Below are 16269 nucleotides of genomic sequence, written 5' to 3'. Positions count from 1 at the left end.
CAAGGAGCCTCAATCCTCACCACTAGCACCAGTGAGGGGCATGCACATTAGGAAGGATAAGAAGTACACACACAGTAAAGTACAATTTCCCTTAAGAGCACACAGAGATCACAGTCATTCTGGGGCTAGTTTCTCCCTTTCTCTCCAGATCCCCAGTAAGACTCCCCACTGGCACAGGTATAGGTTCAGATCTCAGCTGAGTAGTCAGGCCAAAACCTCCAGTACCCCGTCTGCCCAACTAACGGTTCGTGTCCCTGCCCACACACACTTTGAGATTTGATTTCTATCCAAACACACAGATGCTCCTGGGGATGGCTGGCACAGGTTCTCCAGCTATGTCCCCTCCTGCCAGGCTATAAAGTTGTAATTACTGCCACCAACTATTCTTATCAGCTACTAATAAGACCCTTCCCAATGGGTGATCAATTTCACTCTGTAATATTACTGTTATCCAAATAGTAAGTGTGACCCAGGGCTAAAGCTATTGGAGTGGCTTTGACAGTACCACCAAATACATGCAATGTACTCTAAGAACTTAAATTAGCTCTACACAAAACAGACACAGCTGAAAGATTTAAAAATATTTAATAATAATAAAACACAAGACAATACTTATTACTTCAAGACAATGACATTACAGAGTTCAGAAATCACAGGAAAATGCTTTAAAATAATACTGTAGAATAATCTGACATAAATATAGAAAACAGCTAGAATAATCTGGCTATTTCTAACTATCGCTAAGAAAAAACACTGTTCTAAATAAATATCTTACTTACAGAGCAAAGGCAGAGTTCTGGTGAGTTGATGTCTTTAGACAGATCCAAAATGCTTAATTCTCTCTCTCTTAGAAAGTCTTAAATTGATAACACAGTACTGCTAAGTCATTTCACATTGCATCATTCTTGACACTTCTCTGGTTCCCAGGCTAACAGAAACTCAAAATTTACATTTCTTAGTAAGCTGAACCTGGCCAGGAAGCCACAGCAACAAAAAGCATTATACATGTAAAACCTTAGTAATTATCTCTTAAATCAAGAAAATAGAAATAATTTCCTGGCCCAGACATACTGTCTCCGAGCTTGAGATCAAACAGTCATACAATGCTTGACTTATCAGCTTTCTTCAAGCAGAGTGCACTGAGGTTACATTTTTGAAGCTCAGTACAACATATAGTTTAATCATAACATATAGTTCTCTTTACATTTGTAAACCAAGCCTGTGGATTATATTAATATTTACAAATGACAGATTTATCTACAAAATTCTATATAGCTAGGCTGGCAGCCTTCACATATCTGCCCTCCCCCCCCCGAGAACTCAAGCTAGTTTTTCAAGTGACCCTTGAGAAACGTTGCTTGAGAGGGTTAGGTCTATCTGAGTATACTTTACCCCATTCCCTACCTTGAGAGCCCATCTGTGTTGGTGTTGCTAACCTCACTGTGGTGCTGCACTGATATATCATATGCTTGCAACCCTAGGCTCCATATTAGCAGCTTGGCATTTTGCTGGCTGGCTCAGTGTAACCATGTTAGGGGATTGTGATCTGTAACTACAGTGAATTTTCTTCCATACAGCTAAGGCTGAAGTTTTTGCAGTGCCTATACTATGGCTAGACATTCCTTTTCTACAGCTGCATAGCATTCCTCCCTGGACTGGACCCTATGCCTGAGATAAACCACTGGGTGCTCTTCTCTCTCTGAAACAATCTGGCTAAGTAAAGCCCCCACCCCATGATTCAAAACATCCATCTGCACAACAAATTCTTTGCTGTAATCTGGACTGGCTAACACAGGGGGTCCTCCCAAAGCTTCTTTAAGCTTCTGGAATGCCTGCTCACATGCTGTGGTCCACACTACCTTATCTTGCCTGTTTTTCTTTGTCAAGTCAGTGAGGAGAGCAGCTATGGTACCATAACTGGGGCAAACTTTCTGTAGCACCCTGCTGTCCCTAAGAATGCCCTCACCTGCTTTTTTGTAACAGGTGCAGGCCATACCTGAATGGCTTCCACTTTGGCAGGTTCTGGCCTGATCTTACCACTCCTCACTCTATGTCTCAGGTAGGAGACCTCTGCCATACCCACCTGACATTTGCTTGGCTTAATTCTCAGCCCCGCCCTCTGTAGTCTGCCTAGCACCTCACTGACATGTTGAAGGTGCTCTTTCCAGGAATGGCTGTAGATGGCAATATCAACTAGGTAAGCAAGGGCAAACCTTCCTGCTCCTGCTAGGATATGATCTACCAGCCTCTGGAAAGTCAATGGGACATTTTTCATCCAAAAAGGCATCTTTCTGAACTCATACAAGCCAAACAGAGTCACAAAAGCTGACCACTCTCTAGCACTGGGAGTCAAGGGTACCTGCCAGTAACCCTTGGTAAGATCAATGGGGATAAGATACTTAGTCCCACCCAGCTTCTCTAGGGCGTTATCTGTCCTGGGCATGGGGTAAGCATCTGACTCTGTGTGACTATTTAATTTCCTGTAGTCCACAAAGAACATGGTGCTGCCATCCTTCTTTGGCATCAGCACCACTGGGGAGGCCCGGGGACTGTCAGACTCTTGAATTACCCCTAGTTCCAACATTTCCTGTATCTCCTCTCTCAGAGCCTGTTTGACTCTCTCTCTCAGGCACCCTATAAGGGGTCTGCCTAATAGGCCTTTGGGGTCCTGTAGCCACTTGGTGATGCACCAGGTGGGTGCACCTTGGTTTCCCAGTGAATATGCCCCCAACCTCCTGTACCACTGCTCGGATTTCTCGAACCTGGGTAGGAGATAGCTGCTGGGACATTGCTACCCCTTCCACTGAGGTGTCAGTCTGAGCCTCACTGAGGAGATCAGTCACCAGATCTTCCTCAGACTCCTCCTGCAATCCACTGCAAATACTCAGCACAAGGAGCTCCCTATCATGATAAGGTTCCATTCATCATGTTAATATGGTACAGTTTGTGCTCCTGCCTCCTGCCTAGCAGTTCTACAATGTAGGTAGCATCACTGACCTTTCATACCACCTTGCAGGGTCCCTCCCAAGCTGCTTGTAGCTTGTTGTCTCTGACAGGAATGAGAACCATTACCTGCTGCTCTACAGCATACTCTCTAGCTCGAGCATTCCCGTCATACCAGACCTTTTCCTGTTGTTGAGCTTCTGCCAGGTTCTCCTGGGTGAAGCCCATGAGTTCCTTGAGCCTTGTTCTGACATTTAGGACATATGCCACAACAGACTCCTTGTGAGATTAGCACTCACCTTCCTACTCCTCACAAATTAAGTCTAGAGGCCCCCTCACTCTATGGCCATACAGCAACTCAAATGGTGAAAAACTTGTGGATTCCTGGAGAACCTCTCTATAAGCAAACAACAGATGGGAAAATATTTGTCCCGCTCCCTCTTAAACTGGTCTGCAAATGCCCGTAGCATGGACCTGAGTGTAGTGTTTAACCTCTCAACAAGACCATTAGTCTGGAGATGGTAGGGGTGGTCTTTAGGTGCTTCACCCCACAGTACTTCCACAGACAAGCCAGCAGGTCTGATGTGAAATTGGCACCTATGTCAATCAGAATTTCTTTTGGGAAACCTACCCTGCTGAAAATCTCTAACAAAGCATTTGCCACCTTTTCTGCCTTGATGGAGAACAAAGCCACTGCGTCAGGATATCTTGAAGCATAATCTACTACCATTAGGATATACTTTTTCCCTGTGGAACTTGGAGTACTCAGACAAAATCCATAGCTACCCTCTGAAATGGATCCTCAATCACAGGAAAAGGCATCAAAGGAGCTTTCACCTTGTCTCCTGCCTTGCCAACCTGTTGGCACTGCTCACAGGTCCTACAGTACCCTGTTACATCTCTGGAAATCCCAGGCCTGTCAGGTCTATATAATATGTCTTTTTGTATGTTTTATGCCCATATGACCTGCTAAGTGAATATCATGGGCTATGGATAAAAGTGCCAGACAGGAGGCTCTAGGCACTACCAACTGCTGTATTCTCCTTACCTTCTAGCCCTCCCTCAAGGGTCCACTCTCTATACAGTAACCCTTTGTCCCAGTGTACAGATTCCCCCTTCCCTTGAGAATCATGTACCCCACTAGCTACTTGCCTCAGGTCTTGCAATGTAGGGTCTGAGAGCTGAGCCTGTCTCAACTCTCTCTTAGTAACCCTTCCCAGCTTCCCTTCCATAAGAAGTCTGGTATCCTCAGACAGTAATGCCTCACTGTCAGCCTAGGTACTACTACTCACCTCTACCTTTGCAGTCACTCTGTCCAAGGGAGCATCAGTACCCACAAGGAGCTGTGGCTCACATTCAGTCTCACTGCTACAGAGTAGCTCCCTCCCTGAAGTAACCATCTCACCAGTCCTGGCTGCAAGTATGCAGTCTGACTGGGTCTCCCCAATGCTACCAGACCCAAATGCTTATCTCCTAGCCTGACTGCATGTAACTGCATTAACACATGGTACTGCCTCATCAAAATCCTACCCTATCAGGACATCTGCAGCATGGTAGTTTCATACCCCTGTTGTCTCATGACAACCTACTATTAGCATTTTGTCTTTCCCACTTACTGGCTCCCTCACTTTTTGTTCCCCATCTTGCTTCTATGGACATCTATATGCTACATGGCTCCACTGGTCGCATTCAAAACATGTAACCCTAGGTACTTGACATGTACCTGGACTAGTGGCTTCCCTTGCTACTGGCAGATTCTGTTGGGGCAGCCTGGTCTGCCCACCATGAGGTCCCTTAGACCCATGAGCAGCACTGGGTGCCCCTTTCCTGTGCAGTGATACCCTGATTGCTAGGTATAGGTCTCCCATCTTCCCAAACTCATCTGAAGTACCACATTGTCTATCAGCTAACCAAATTCTCATGTTCTCAGGTAAAGTGCTAAGGGCTTGTTTCCTCAACAAAAGGTCTGCAAGCCCTTCAAAAGTGGTGACCTGACATCCACTTGCCCACCTATGAAGATAAGTGTTTATTTCAGCAACATATTCACACACACTTTCATCTGCCTTACTTCTATGCTCACAAAACTTTTTCTTATAAGCTTCAGGTGTTAGTTAAAAAAATTCTAACAAACAATTCTTAACAGCAGTGTAATCAAAAAATTCATGGTCAGATATATTGGACAACACAGTTACAGCTTTACCAAGGAGTAAGTGGGTTAGGAACCATACCCAGAGCCTTTGGTCAACATCATACTGTTTACATACCCTCTCAAACATGTGAATGAAACTATCACAATTATCCCTCTCTGTAAACTGTGGAAGAAATTTACTGACCTTTTGTGCTTCTCGGGTCCAGTTACTCTCTTCCCCATTGCCTCAATGACTCTGGCAAAGAGTCAGCATCTCCTTTTCATGCTGCCTCTCCCTCTCCTTCTCCACAGCTTCCATTTCCAAATTCCTGGCCTCCAACTCAAGTCTGTTTAGCTCCAGATGGATTTTTAAGTCCTCTGCAGAAAGGTTGAGCTGTCCATTTTCTGAGTGTTGTACACCTCCACGGCCAATCTGATCATCTTCCTGACTGCTGTTTTCTGATGCAGCTGTGACCACAGTTGCAATCATGTCTGCCTTTGTCAGGTTTCCATGCGCCAGTCCTTTAGCCTGGCACATCTCAGCTAACTGGCTCCTTGTCAGCTTACCCTGCTCCTCTGTTGATGTGCTTGTCTGCTTTCCCTGACTAACAAAAGAAATAAAACAATTGTGATCTGAACTCTGAATATTCACTGTGTGGCTGATTTAGAGTACAAAATCACCTTTAGTGATCACTGTAAACATGCTACAGGAATTTACTATCCACACCACTACAAGCCAATTAGTATGTGATGTGGCTAACTTACCACTATCAAACAATTAATATTTGATGTGGATATTCCACCACTGCCAAACAATTAATATGTGATGCCCATGCACTGGCCCAGTAATCAAGGATCCTCAGTCCTCACCACTGGCACCAGTGAAGGGCATGTACATTGGGAAGGATAACAAGTACACACACAGTAAAGTACAATTTACCTTAAGAACACACAGATATCACAGTCAGTCTAGGGCTGGTTTCTCCCTTTCTCTCCAGATCCCAAATAAGACTCACCACTGGCACAGCTATAGATTCAGATCTCAGCTGAGTAATCAAGCCAAAACCTCCAGTAACGTTTCTGCCGAACCAGTGCTTTGTGTCCCATACCAAATAGCTGACACACACACACACACATACACACACACTTTGAGATTTGGTTTATATACAAACACACACAAACATGCAAACACACAAACACACAGCCACTCCTGGGGAAGGCTGGCACAGGTTCTCCAGCTATGCCCGCTCCTGCCAGGCTATAAGGTAGTAATCACTGCCACCAACTACTCTTATCAGCTACTAATAAGGCCCTTCACAAAGGGTTGCCAGTTTCACTGTGTAATATTACTGTTATCCAAATAGTAAGTGTGACCGAGGGCTAAAGCCATTGGAGTGGCTTAGACAGTATCACCAAATAAATGAAATGTACTCTAAGAGTTTAAATTATCTCTACATAAAACGACCACAGTTGAAAGGTTTAAAATATTTAATAATAAATAATAAAAACACAAGACAATACTTATTACTTCAACACAATAACATTACAGAGTTCAGAAATCACAGGAAATGCTTTAAAATAATATTGTAGAATAGTCTGACATAAATATAGAAAACAGCTAGACTAATCTGGCTATTTATATCTATCTCTAAGAGAAACCACTGTTCTAAATAAATATCTTACTTACAGAGCAAAGGTAGAGTGCTGGTGATTTGATGTCTTCAGACAAAGTCCAAAATGCTTAATTGTCTCTCTCTGAGAAAGTCTTAAATTGATAACACAGTACTGTTGAGTCATTTCACATTACACCACTCTTGACACTTGTTGGTTCCCAGGCTAACAGAAACTCAAAATTTACATTTCTTAGTACGCTGCACTTGTCCATGAAGCCACAGCAATAAAAGACATCATACATGTAAAACCTTAGTAATTATCTCTTAAATCAAGAAAATAGAAATAATTTCCTGGCCCAGACATCCTGTCTCTGAGCTTGAAATCAGTCATACAATGCTTGACATATCAGCTTTCATCCAGCAGAGTGCACTGTGGTTGCATTTTTGAAGCTCAGTACAACTTATAGTTTAATCATAACATATAGTTCTCTTTACATTTGTAAACCAAGCCTGTGGATTATATTAATATTTGCAGATGGCATTGAATTATCTACAAAATTCTGTCTAGCTAGTCTGGCAGCCTTCACAGTATGTACCCCTGTCATACACATTTCACATTATGGCAGAAGACAAACTGAAGAAATACAGATGAAACACAAATGTAAGGCCCGAGGAAACAAACTACTAAGAACTTTAATCTAGTATCCTTTTAAAATAAAAACTTTAATCCAGTAGCCTTTTAAAATTAAAATAAAAATAAAAGCTTGTTTAAAACCATGAAAGATAAGTGCTTTCATTCAAAAAGTACGGGCTGTCTTCACAAATTGGCCCTTGGCCACTGCCGTTTTCTGTGTTATAGGATGCAAACTGTCAAAATGGAGAAAACTGTTTGAATACATGGGTTTCCTTTAGATTTTGAAGGTGAATCTTCTGTTTGTATTTTCCTTGGCCAACCATATATCCAGGTAGGTTATATTTACATAATTACTCTAATGGGTGAATGCAAGAAACTCAGTTGTTTGATTAATATATGACAAAAAAGTGGGATGTCTTATGGTTCACCATCCCACAGGATGAACATATCATCCAAAAAGCATGTGCAGAATCTACATGATGCAAAAAAGGGGAGTTAACTAAAAACTTTTCCTCTTATTGTATCATGATAATGTTGGCAAAAAGACCCCCCACATGCTGCATGCATGGCTACCCCTGCTTGTTTCAAGAACAAGTCACCTACAAATTTAACAAAATTATTTTAAAGTACAATTTCCAATAAATTGACATAGACATTAATTTGGTCTTGTGGTATATTTTTCTCTAACAAAAATTCAGAAAACTATTTCAGTCCTACGTCATGGGGAATGACCGAATACAAGTCCTTGACATCCACAGTGATAAAGATGTATGTGACTTTAAAGGGAAGGTCATTCATTTTTTTGTAAAAATTCCCACAAATCATGTCAAACATGGCTCCTGGGGGACCAAACTTTTTAATCTGGTATCCAAGAATTTCGCCAAGGAGTGCGTGATTGAACCACGGACATCAACAATTGGTCACATCGGTTGTTGTTTTTTTATTTTTATGTATCGTAGGCAAACCAAACATATGGGGGATCTTAAGATGCATCACATTTAGGTAGTTATAGTCATCAATCTAAATATGCTGGTCAATAAATAACTCATTTAGATTTCCCTTTTTCCTATTGTATGCAAAATTGCACTCATTTACAAATACCTCTTTGTAGGTGTCAGGTGCAAAAATGGACCTCATTTTCATATTATTGTCACAGTCATTCATCACGACCAACCCAGCCCCTTTATCAGGTTGTAAGGTCCTGATTTCTGTGTTGCTTCATAAATCATTTAATATCACTGTTTCATCTCTAGAAAGATTATATTTTAAAGTATGTTTTCTTATCTTTTGATCCAAGTGAGACAAATTACGTATATCCAGCTCACATATTTTTTTGAAACAGTTGATCACAGGGTGAATTGGGGATCATAAGTGCTGGATATCCTTAATGGTTGCATGGCTGATCCCACATTTTGAAACATCACCATGAAATTTAATTTTATGGAATATTCTTTAAGATCCATGAGTGCGATTGCAACATCTGTATGCCTGTTAGGTACAAAGGTTAGACCTCAAGCAAATAAATCCCCATGGTAAGCATCGATTTTAACAGATAAAAAATTATAGACAGTAAAATCGCCACTGGAATTCATTATAGTGGTACATGGGGGTCGAATACATGTAGTAACATTAGGGACTGAACTTAATTCAACTTCTTCTAATTCTGACACCCGTTCTGTCTCCTGGCTCCTCTTCTCCAATTTTGTTACATTGCATTCGAGTTCTGCCTGGGAAGAGTCCTGTTTTCCCATTGGTTGTTCTGAATGGAGTATTGGTTCCTGATCCTTTAAAACCTCTGAAGAACTGGACGGTTTCCATGTCCTAAAAAAATCATTCCGTTTTCCTCCTCTGATAAATTATCCATCACATCCTGTCTCGGGTCAGTTTACTCATTATTCAATTCATGAATATTAGCATTGACATTGAATCTGGTACCCCATTCTTGTGATGGTGGGGGGGATATGCCTTTTTTTCTTTATATTCACATCTATCCCTCTCAAGTTTCTTAACTTCATGAAAATTAATATTTCAGATCTGTTCATCAATACTCCTGAAAATGCAGATGATTCATATTGTAAATCATGAATCATTGAATTATTCAAGATTTCTAAATCCACCATGATTTCATCAGTTAATTTATTATTATATCTTACAGTCATGTTCATATACTCTATCCTGTGTCTATCAAACATATTCAAGAGTTAATGATGTAAATCAGAGTTAGGTATGAGTCCAGTCTGGAAGTGCCATGTGTGTCGACCTTTCAGTATGTGCCTTCATGCATTATTCAAAATACGCATTATCCAGCTGTAATTTTGTTTTACTTTCAGTAGTTTATAATCCAGTTCAGCCATTTTTTCTTCAAAATTGTCATTCTCTCCCATCTAAGGTTCCATAAACAACACTTCAGAATGTAACCATTCACCCACTAAAGGGGACTGAGACAATACCTGTCCCCCATGGTTTAATGAACCAGAAGATTCATTAATAATATTTGAAGGCAATATATTTGAAGTGTTACCTCTATTTCATAGTCTAGTATTGTTAGAAGCTGAATAAAAGCAACCAGAATTCAAGTCTAAGTTCCTGGAGGCACCAGGAAATGAATTCTATGTTGGCAGTACTGTAACTGGATTTAGCCAAACTGCTGCAAAATTATCCACCTTCTGTGAGAGTTGTTGGATGAATAAAGTCAAATCACCCACGGTCGGTGCTGTCTGTAAGTCCAACTCTCAGGAAGTGATTTGTGAAGAAGCTGCAGTCTGTGTTCCACAGGCCATAATGCAAAACAAAGCAGGCAGAAAACAAACTGAAGAAATACAGATAAACACAAATGGAAGGCCCAAGGAAACAAACTGCTGTAGATAAAATTCACAAGAACTTTAATCCAGTAGCCTTTTAAAATAAAAACTTGTTTAAAACAATGAAAGATAAGCACTTTCAGTTAAAAAATTCATGGACTTGATCAGATAACAATGCTGGAAGTACACACTCATTTTAAAGCTTTTGTGTTCAATCACATGACCACCAAGCTCCTAGGAATTGAAACATAATCTTAAAAGGAGTCACTAAAAGAAATATTCATAGTGCATAACACTGAGTCAATACTATTTACAAAAATTACAACAAAGAATAAAATACAGAAAATGGAAACAGAATGCATTCCCCATAAAACAGAAATATAAAGGCAAAAGCATGTATATAATAGCATCATAGAGTACAATGCCCCATTTGGGATGTACCTCACAAGACACTTCCAACTGCTGGAAAGACCACAAAAGTATCTCACCAAAAAGGTTACTGGCTTCAAACATATGTCCTATGCAGCCCGACTGAAAAAACTCCGGCTGTACTCAGTGGCATATCGCTTACTCAGAGGTGATCTCTGCCTGACTTACAAAGCCATGTCCAACTCAGAATTCATGGACGTGCTCCACCTAAAGAAATCCAAGTTACTGCGAGCCATGTGCTCTAGTGAGCTAGACCTCACCACTACAATAAATAGAACATGCTGGAGGGATAGATTCCTGTCACAGAGACTCCCCGTGCTTTGGAACAAAATTCCAAACTACATTAGGCAGAGCCCCTCACTAACACTCTTCAAGAGAAACCTTGACGAGTGGACGGGTAACAGAAAATACACCCCTGGGATCACTTAATTGGCTCTGCTTGACAGAGGATCAGTTAATTAATTAATTAATTAATGGGGCGATGAAAGCCAACGCACTGGCTAGGCATATAAATGCCCTCTGGCAGTTAGCCTAGTACCTACCTATGAACCTATGTAAATATATGCCTTTTATTTAGGGCTCATCTTTCCAGTGCTTTTAACTTTAGCAAACATGCTATTGAAACATATTCATTGAGTCCAGGCCAGTTATTGGCATTGAAATACAACTGCCAATGTAAATCACATTTTTCAATTAATAAGGTCCATGGGCTTTCATTATTATTGGAAGGCATTTGTTCCAAAATGCAAAATTTGAACGTATGGTGTGATTAACATTTTATGTTTTTGTAAAGGGCATTAGTCTCTTTTGTCATTTTGATTTCATACAAATGTTAATATATTCTGTCCCTCAGTCTCCTCTCCATTTTTCCTATATAGAAACAGGGGCAGAACATACACAGTGCACAATAAACCACCTTTCTTGTACAACAAATGAATCTGTTTTTATAGCGACCACCTGGTTGTTCAATATAATTTCATGGTACACCAGAATATTGGGGTAGTAGGGACAACAACCGCACTTTTTCATCCCCATAAATTCAATGTTTTGTCTGTGTTGGTGTTTGGACTATCACTGTTATAATATTGTTTTCAAATTCCTGCCCCTTTTGAATACCACTCATGGGGGCCGATGATATTCTCTTGTAGAAGAAGACACCAATTCTTTTCCAGGACTGATTTCACGGAGAGACCTTCAGTAGAATAAGTTGTAATAAAATAATTCCTGAAGGTTTCTGTGATTGTTTTCATAGTCTCAGCCATGGGTGGCATTGATATTGTACCCCCACCATCTAGGCCTTCCTCACTTCCAATGTTAGTCACTCAAGGGCCTACCAAAATTGGCACAAAATGATGAGACTCACTTTTATTAATCACCTATAGCATCAAGTTGTCTATAAATTTTGTAAGTTAGCCACGTTTTAAAAACATGTTTTTCAGCAATATGCACTCATCCCACATCTCACATTATATTAGTGATAATTTTTCAGGGCATCTCTAAAGGACAACTCACTTCATGGCATTTCCTGCTATTTCTGTTTCTTGGCATGGTTTAATTCAGCACACCTTTCTCCCACAGACAAGATATATTATTGTTATGGCTGATATTTAGTTTAGCATGGATAAGGAACATAGGTACCCCACCAGGATCTGGCGATATACTCAACCAAACACATTGTCCTTTTTCCTGGTATTAAAGATTAATTCCTAACCATGTGTTAATTTCATAAGACGGAGCCCATATCTGTACTCCTAAGCTGACCTCTGAAATTTGCCATATTATGTATAAATATGTGTGTGTATATTGGAGTCAGGCTAGATTTGAGAGGTACCCTAAACCTTAGATACAATTACTTTGCTACTTCATGATTCCTATCATTTGGAAATCACTGCATCCATACAAAACTGAAAACTGTCAATTTGCAGCTGATTAATTTACCTTGAGCATATAGGCAAGAGTTGAAGAAACCCAAGGATAACATGCACCTATATGAAATGTGTAAGAGTCTGATATCCATCCTGGTAGAGAACACAGATTGCAGGCATTCCTCTGATATGAAGGGAATTATTCATAACTTACTAATTCTGAGGTATTATTTATCACTTTAGGATGAAAAAGACTTTTACAGAAGTAGGATTAATATACTATTAGGAAGAAAGAAAGAAAAGAATGACATAGAGGCATAACAGATGCATTTTATTACTTTATTTACATCCATGAGAGAAAAAAGACAATAAGTATTTTTCAGGAAAAAAAGCTATAAAGAAAACTGGTGTGATGCAAAGAGAGTTCACTCTGATGAAATAATAGCAACATTTTTTTTTCAAGGAGAAAAAAAATGAAAACATGAACACAATCTGCAGAGATGAAGATGACAGAAAATCTTACTAATACGTTTATATGAGAATTACTCAAGATTTCCTCCGTAGTCAGAGAAGACAGACAGAGGGTTCTCAAGAAAATATGTAGGGTGTAACAGTTCTTCTTTCCCAGTGTTCACTGGTTTGCAGCAATAAGGCAGCCTAATATTATGTACATATGTGTGCATGTGCATGTGTGTGCGTGTGTTTGTGTGTGTGTGTACTTATTTACTATGGCAGATCTTACTGCAATTAAAAAATAAGAAAAAGTTTGGAATTGAGGAAGCCCTTTATAATTAGTCACTAAAACTGTGTATTCAGTACAGTTTTATAGACTTACATCATGCTTCATTAACATAATCAGAAACAATCATTCTGCTGAACTGAGCATCATCCTCAGTAACTAGAGAAAGAACTGGCAGATATCAATAAATTATAAAACATAATACTTGACAATATATCTATGTGCACATGGATGGGTTCCCTGTTTAAAATCATGTCAAGTGACTTTATTTTTTCTGGTCTAAGCTAAATGAAAGGGTTAAAAGAAATGATCATATTCATTTCACCTTTAGAGTACCCATCCCCTCATCTGCCATCTGCCCATAAAGAATTTGTTCCACTCAGGCCAGACAGACTCTTTTTATTGAGCCTAATGGGACTATCAGCTGAGCTGACAAACCTGATTACAGCTAAAAAGCAGGGCGAGCAGAGCTAATCATGGGCACCTAACAAGATTTAGGCATGATGAAGAGACGGGATGAATGCCTGTTAATGGAGGTAGAATGATCTCAAAGAAAATACAGAAAACTCAATTCATTTTATCCAGAAAGCTGTCTGTTGGATTGAGCTTTAATGGAGTGCAGTTTCATTACTAGACAGGAGTTTTAATACTCCATATTTTCTCATCAGATGAATGCCTAAGAGCTTAAGATACAAACATAGGCTAGGTCCCTGCATGTTGTATTTCCTACAACACTAAAAAAAGGTATGTGGATGCAATGCGATACATATGCACACTGTGGGCTTTATGAGTAATCTGGTTTCATTTACTGAAATTCTCATTCTATGAACAGAACAGAACAGCCCTGAGAGAGGCCCGTAGATTGAGTGTGAACCAGATAATGCAAAGTGTGATAATGTAAAGCTGTTCACCTGAGACAACTAGCTTACAGGGAAAGAAAGTGATTTCTTTCAACAAATTTAATCTTCTTGCTTAAACTGCCATGAGCAGCTAGGTTAAATGTGCCATCATACTTTAATTTCAGAACGTGCATCCTTTCATTTTGTTCATGACAAACCCTACAAGCATTTCTGTATAATGAGATCATAATGCTGCATTCACTGTCATTTAGTACTATTAAAATGTAAAGCAATACATATTTTGATTTTCACATTTGAATTCATATGCACCACATTGCTGAGGTGATTTGAAGAAATGTTTTAAGCTACTGATCTAGGCAATGATGCAGCAGTCTCCACCTTGGACGCAAGAACATAACTTTTGTGTATTTTATTATTTATCCCATTTTTAAGCATGATCATTTTAATTTTTGGTGCATAATTTTTGGTACAGCAAAAAAGTTAAAAAAATGAAAACAAGTATTTATGAAATAATCCACTGGTAGTGATATATTGCATTTTTCACTTTCTATCAGTGACCCAGATTGTACTTTGATTAGCTTCATTGTAAAGTCCAGTCTTATGCAATCTGTCCAGCAAAACAAGCTTATTTCATCACAAGTCATTTTCTTCAGCAGCAGAAATAATACAAGAAGTCTTCACTTACGTTGGTTCCAAATCACATTCTCAAGAATGAAGCCCTAGCTAGGCGGTTAAACTCCACAAGTGTTGGATTTTCAGGTAAAGCTTCTACTTTACCCTGTGCTGAACCCCCAAATAAGGAACTCACTTCCTGGTTCTAATCTTCTAGACTACTTCCTTTTATACAGACAGTAACTTACTGATTTGTCATTACTGCTAGCTTCTTCTTCTTTCGGCTTTTCCTGGTTAGGGGTCACCACAGTGGATCACCTGTCCACTCATGATTGGCAGTGGGGTTTTACAGTGTTGATTTGCCAGCCCAGTGCCCAACCTTCCACAGAAGGCACACACATGCACTCATGCCTAGGGCCAATTTAGAGTGCCCAGTCCACCTACAGCATATCTTTGGTATGTGGAAGGAAACCAGAGCACCCAGAAGAAACCCATATGACCACAAGGAGGACATGCAGACTCCACACAGAAGGCACCCCAGCTGAAGATCGAACCGGAGAACCTCTTGCTGTGAGGCAGGAATGCTAACCACTGCACCATCATGGCCACCCTCATTACTGCTAGCTAATTCATTGAATTACCTATTTTATATTAGTGTTGGAATTTTCCAGACATAAGCCCTCTTCATGTACATTCCCCATACTTATATCATACGTAATATGTGGCAATATGTTACAATGAATAAAATGGGTATGCAAGCATTAAAAGAAAACACAAATTTAGATTACAGCTCTAAACATAAAAAGAAAACACAAATTTAGATTACAGCTCTAAGTCTTAAAGATGAAGTAGATAAAAGTAACAATGAATTATTAGATGAAATACTTTTGTATAATAAACACATCATGTTGTATACTTTGTTTTCAATAGATGAATCATGGAAGACAAAGTCAACATTTTGCTTATTATGTCAAACATTTATTATATCACTGAGTTATCTGGTTGGTTACCCAAGCAAACAAACCAATACATATGCTGTGAGAATGTTAGGCCCAAACCAGAAAGTGGTACTTTGCTTTTAAACTGAGATGATTTTCAATTCAACATGAATGGATGTTATGTATAACTAGTCTGGAAGGGACAGTTTATTTATCCGTTTTGCAAAACCTTTTGCTTACACTCACTGGTATAGCTGACTGTCCAAAATGTAAAACTAAGATTTAGGTTAGTTATCAAGAAATAAAATATTGGACTTTCTTACTCTAATTCTAGACAAAGACTGGAACTCAGTCCTTGACCCTACTTTTTAATATTATTTTGTGAATGCTCGAGTTAAAATGAAAAAATATATAAGGCTTTTGGAGAGTATTGCTTAGAATTAGATCACTGTGAAGCATGATAAATGTAGATTATAACAAGGAGCTGTATCACCTTTAAGATCCTCATTATTTTGCAAAGTCCACATCATCAGCCTACATTTTAGTAGCTGAGTCCCTACTATTGCATCAAACCACAGAAGCCAGAATTTTCTCAAGAATTGTCTCTAGTCATTACAGAGCTTATATAGAATTACTTTATATGGAAACTTTGAATTACAATTCATTTGTGAAATAGTCCCCCATCCTTCAGTATATAGCCAGCATCA

This window comes from Protopterus annectens, chromosome 2.part2 (genome assembly GCF_019279795.1).
Source record: "Protopterus annectens isolate FY-2018-M chromosome 2.part2, PAN1.0, whole genome shotgun sequence".
Classification (NCBI taxonomy): Eukaryota; Metazoa; Chordata; order Ceratodontiformes; family Protopteridae; genus Protopterus; species Protopterus annectens.
Note: the sequence above shows the minus strand (reverse complement) of the source record.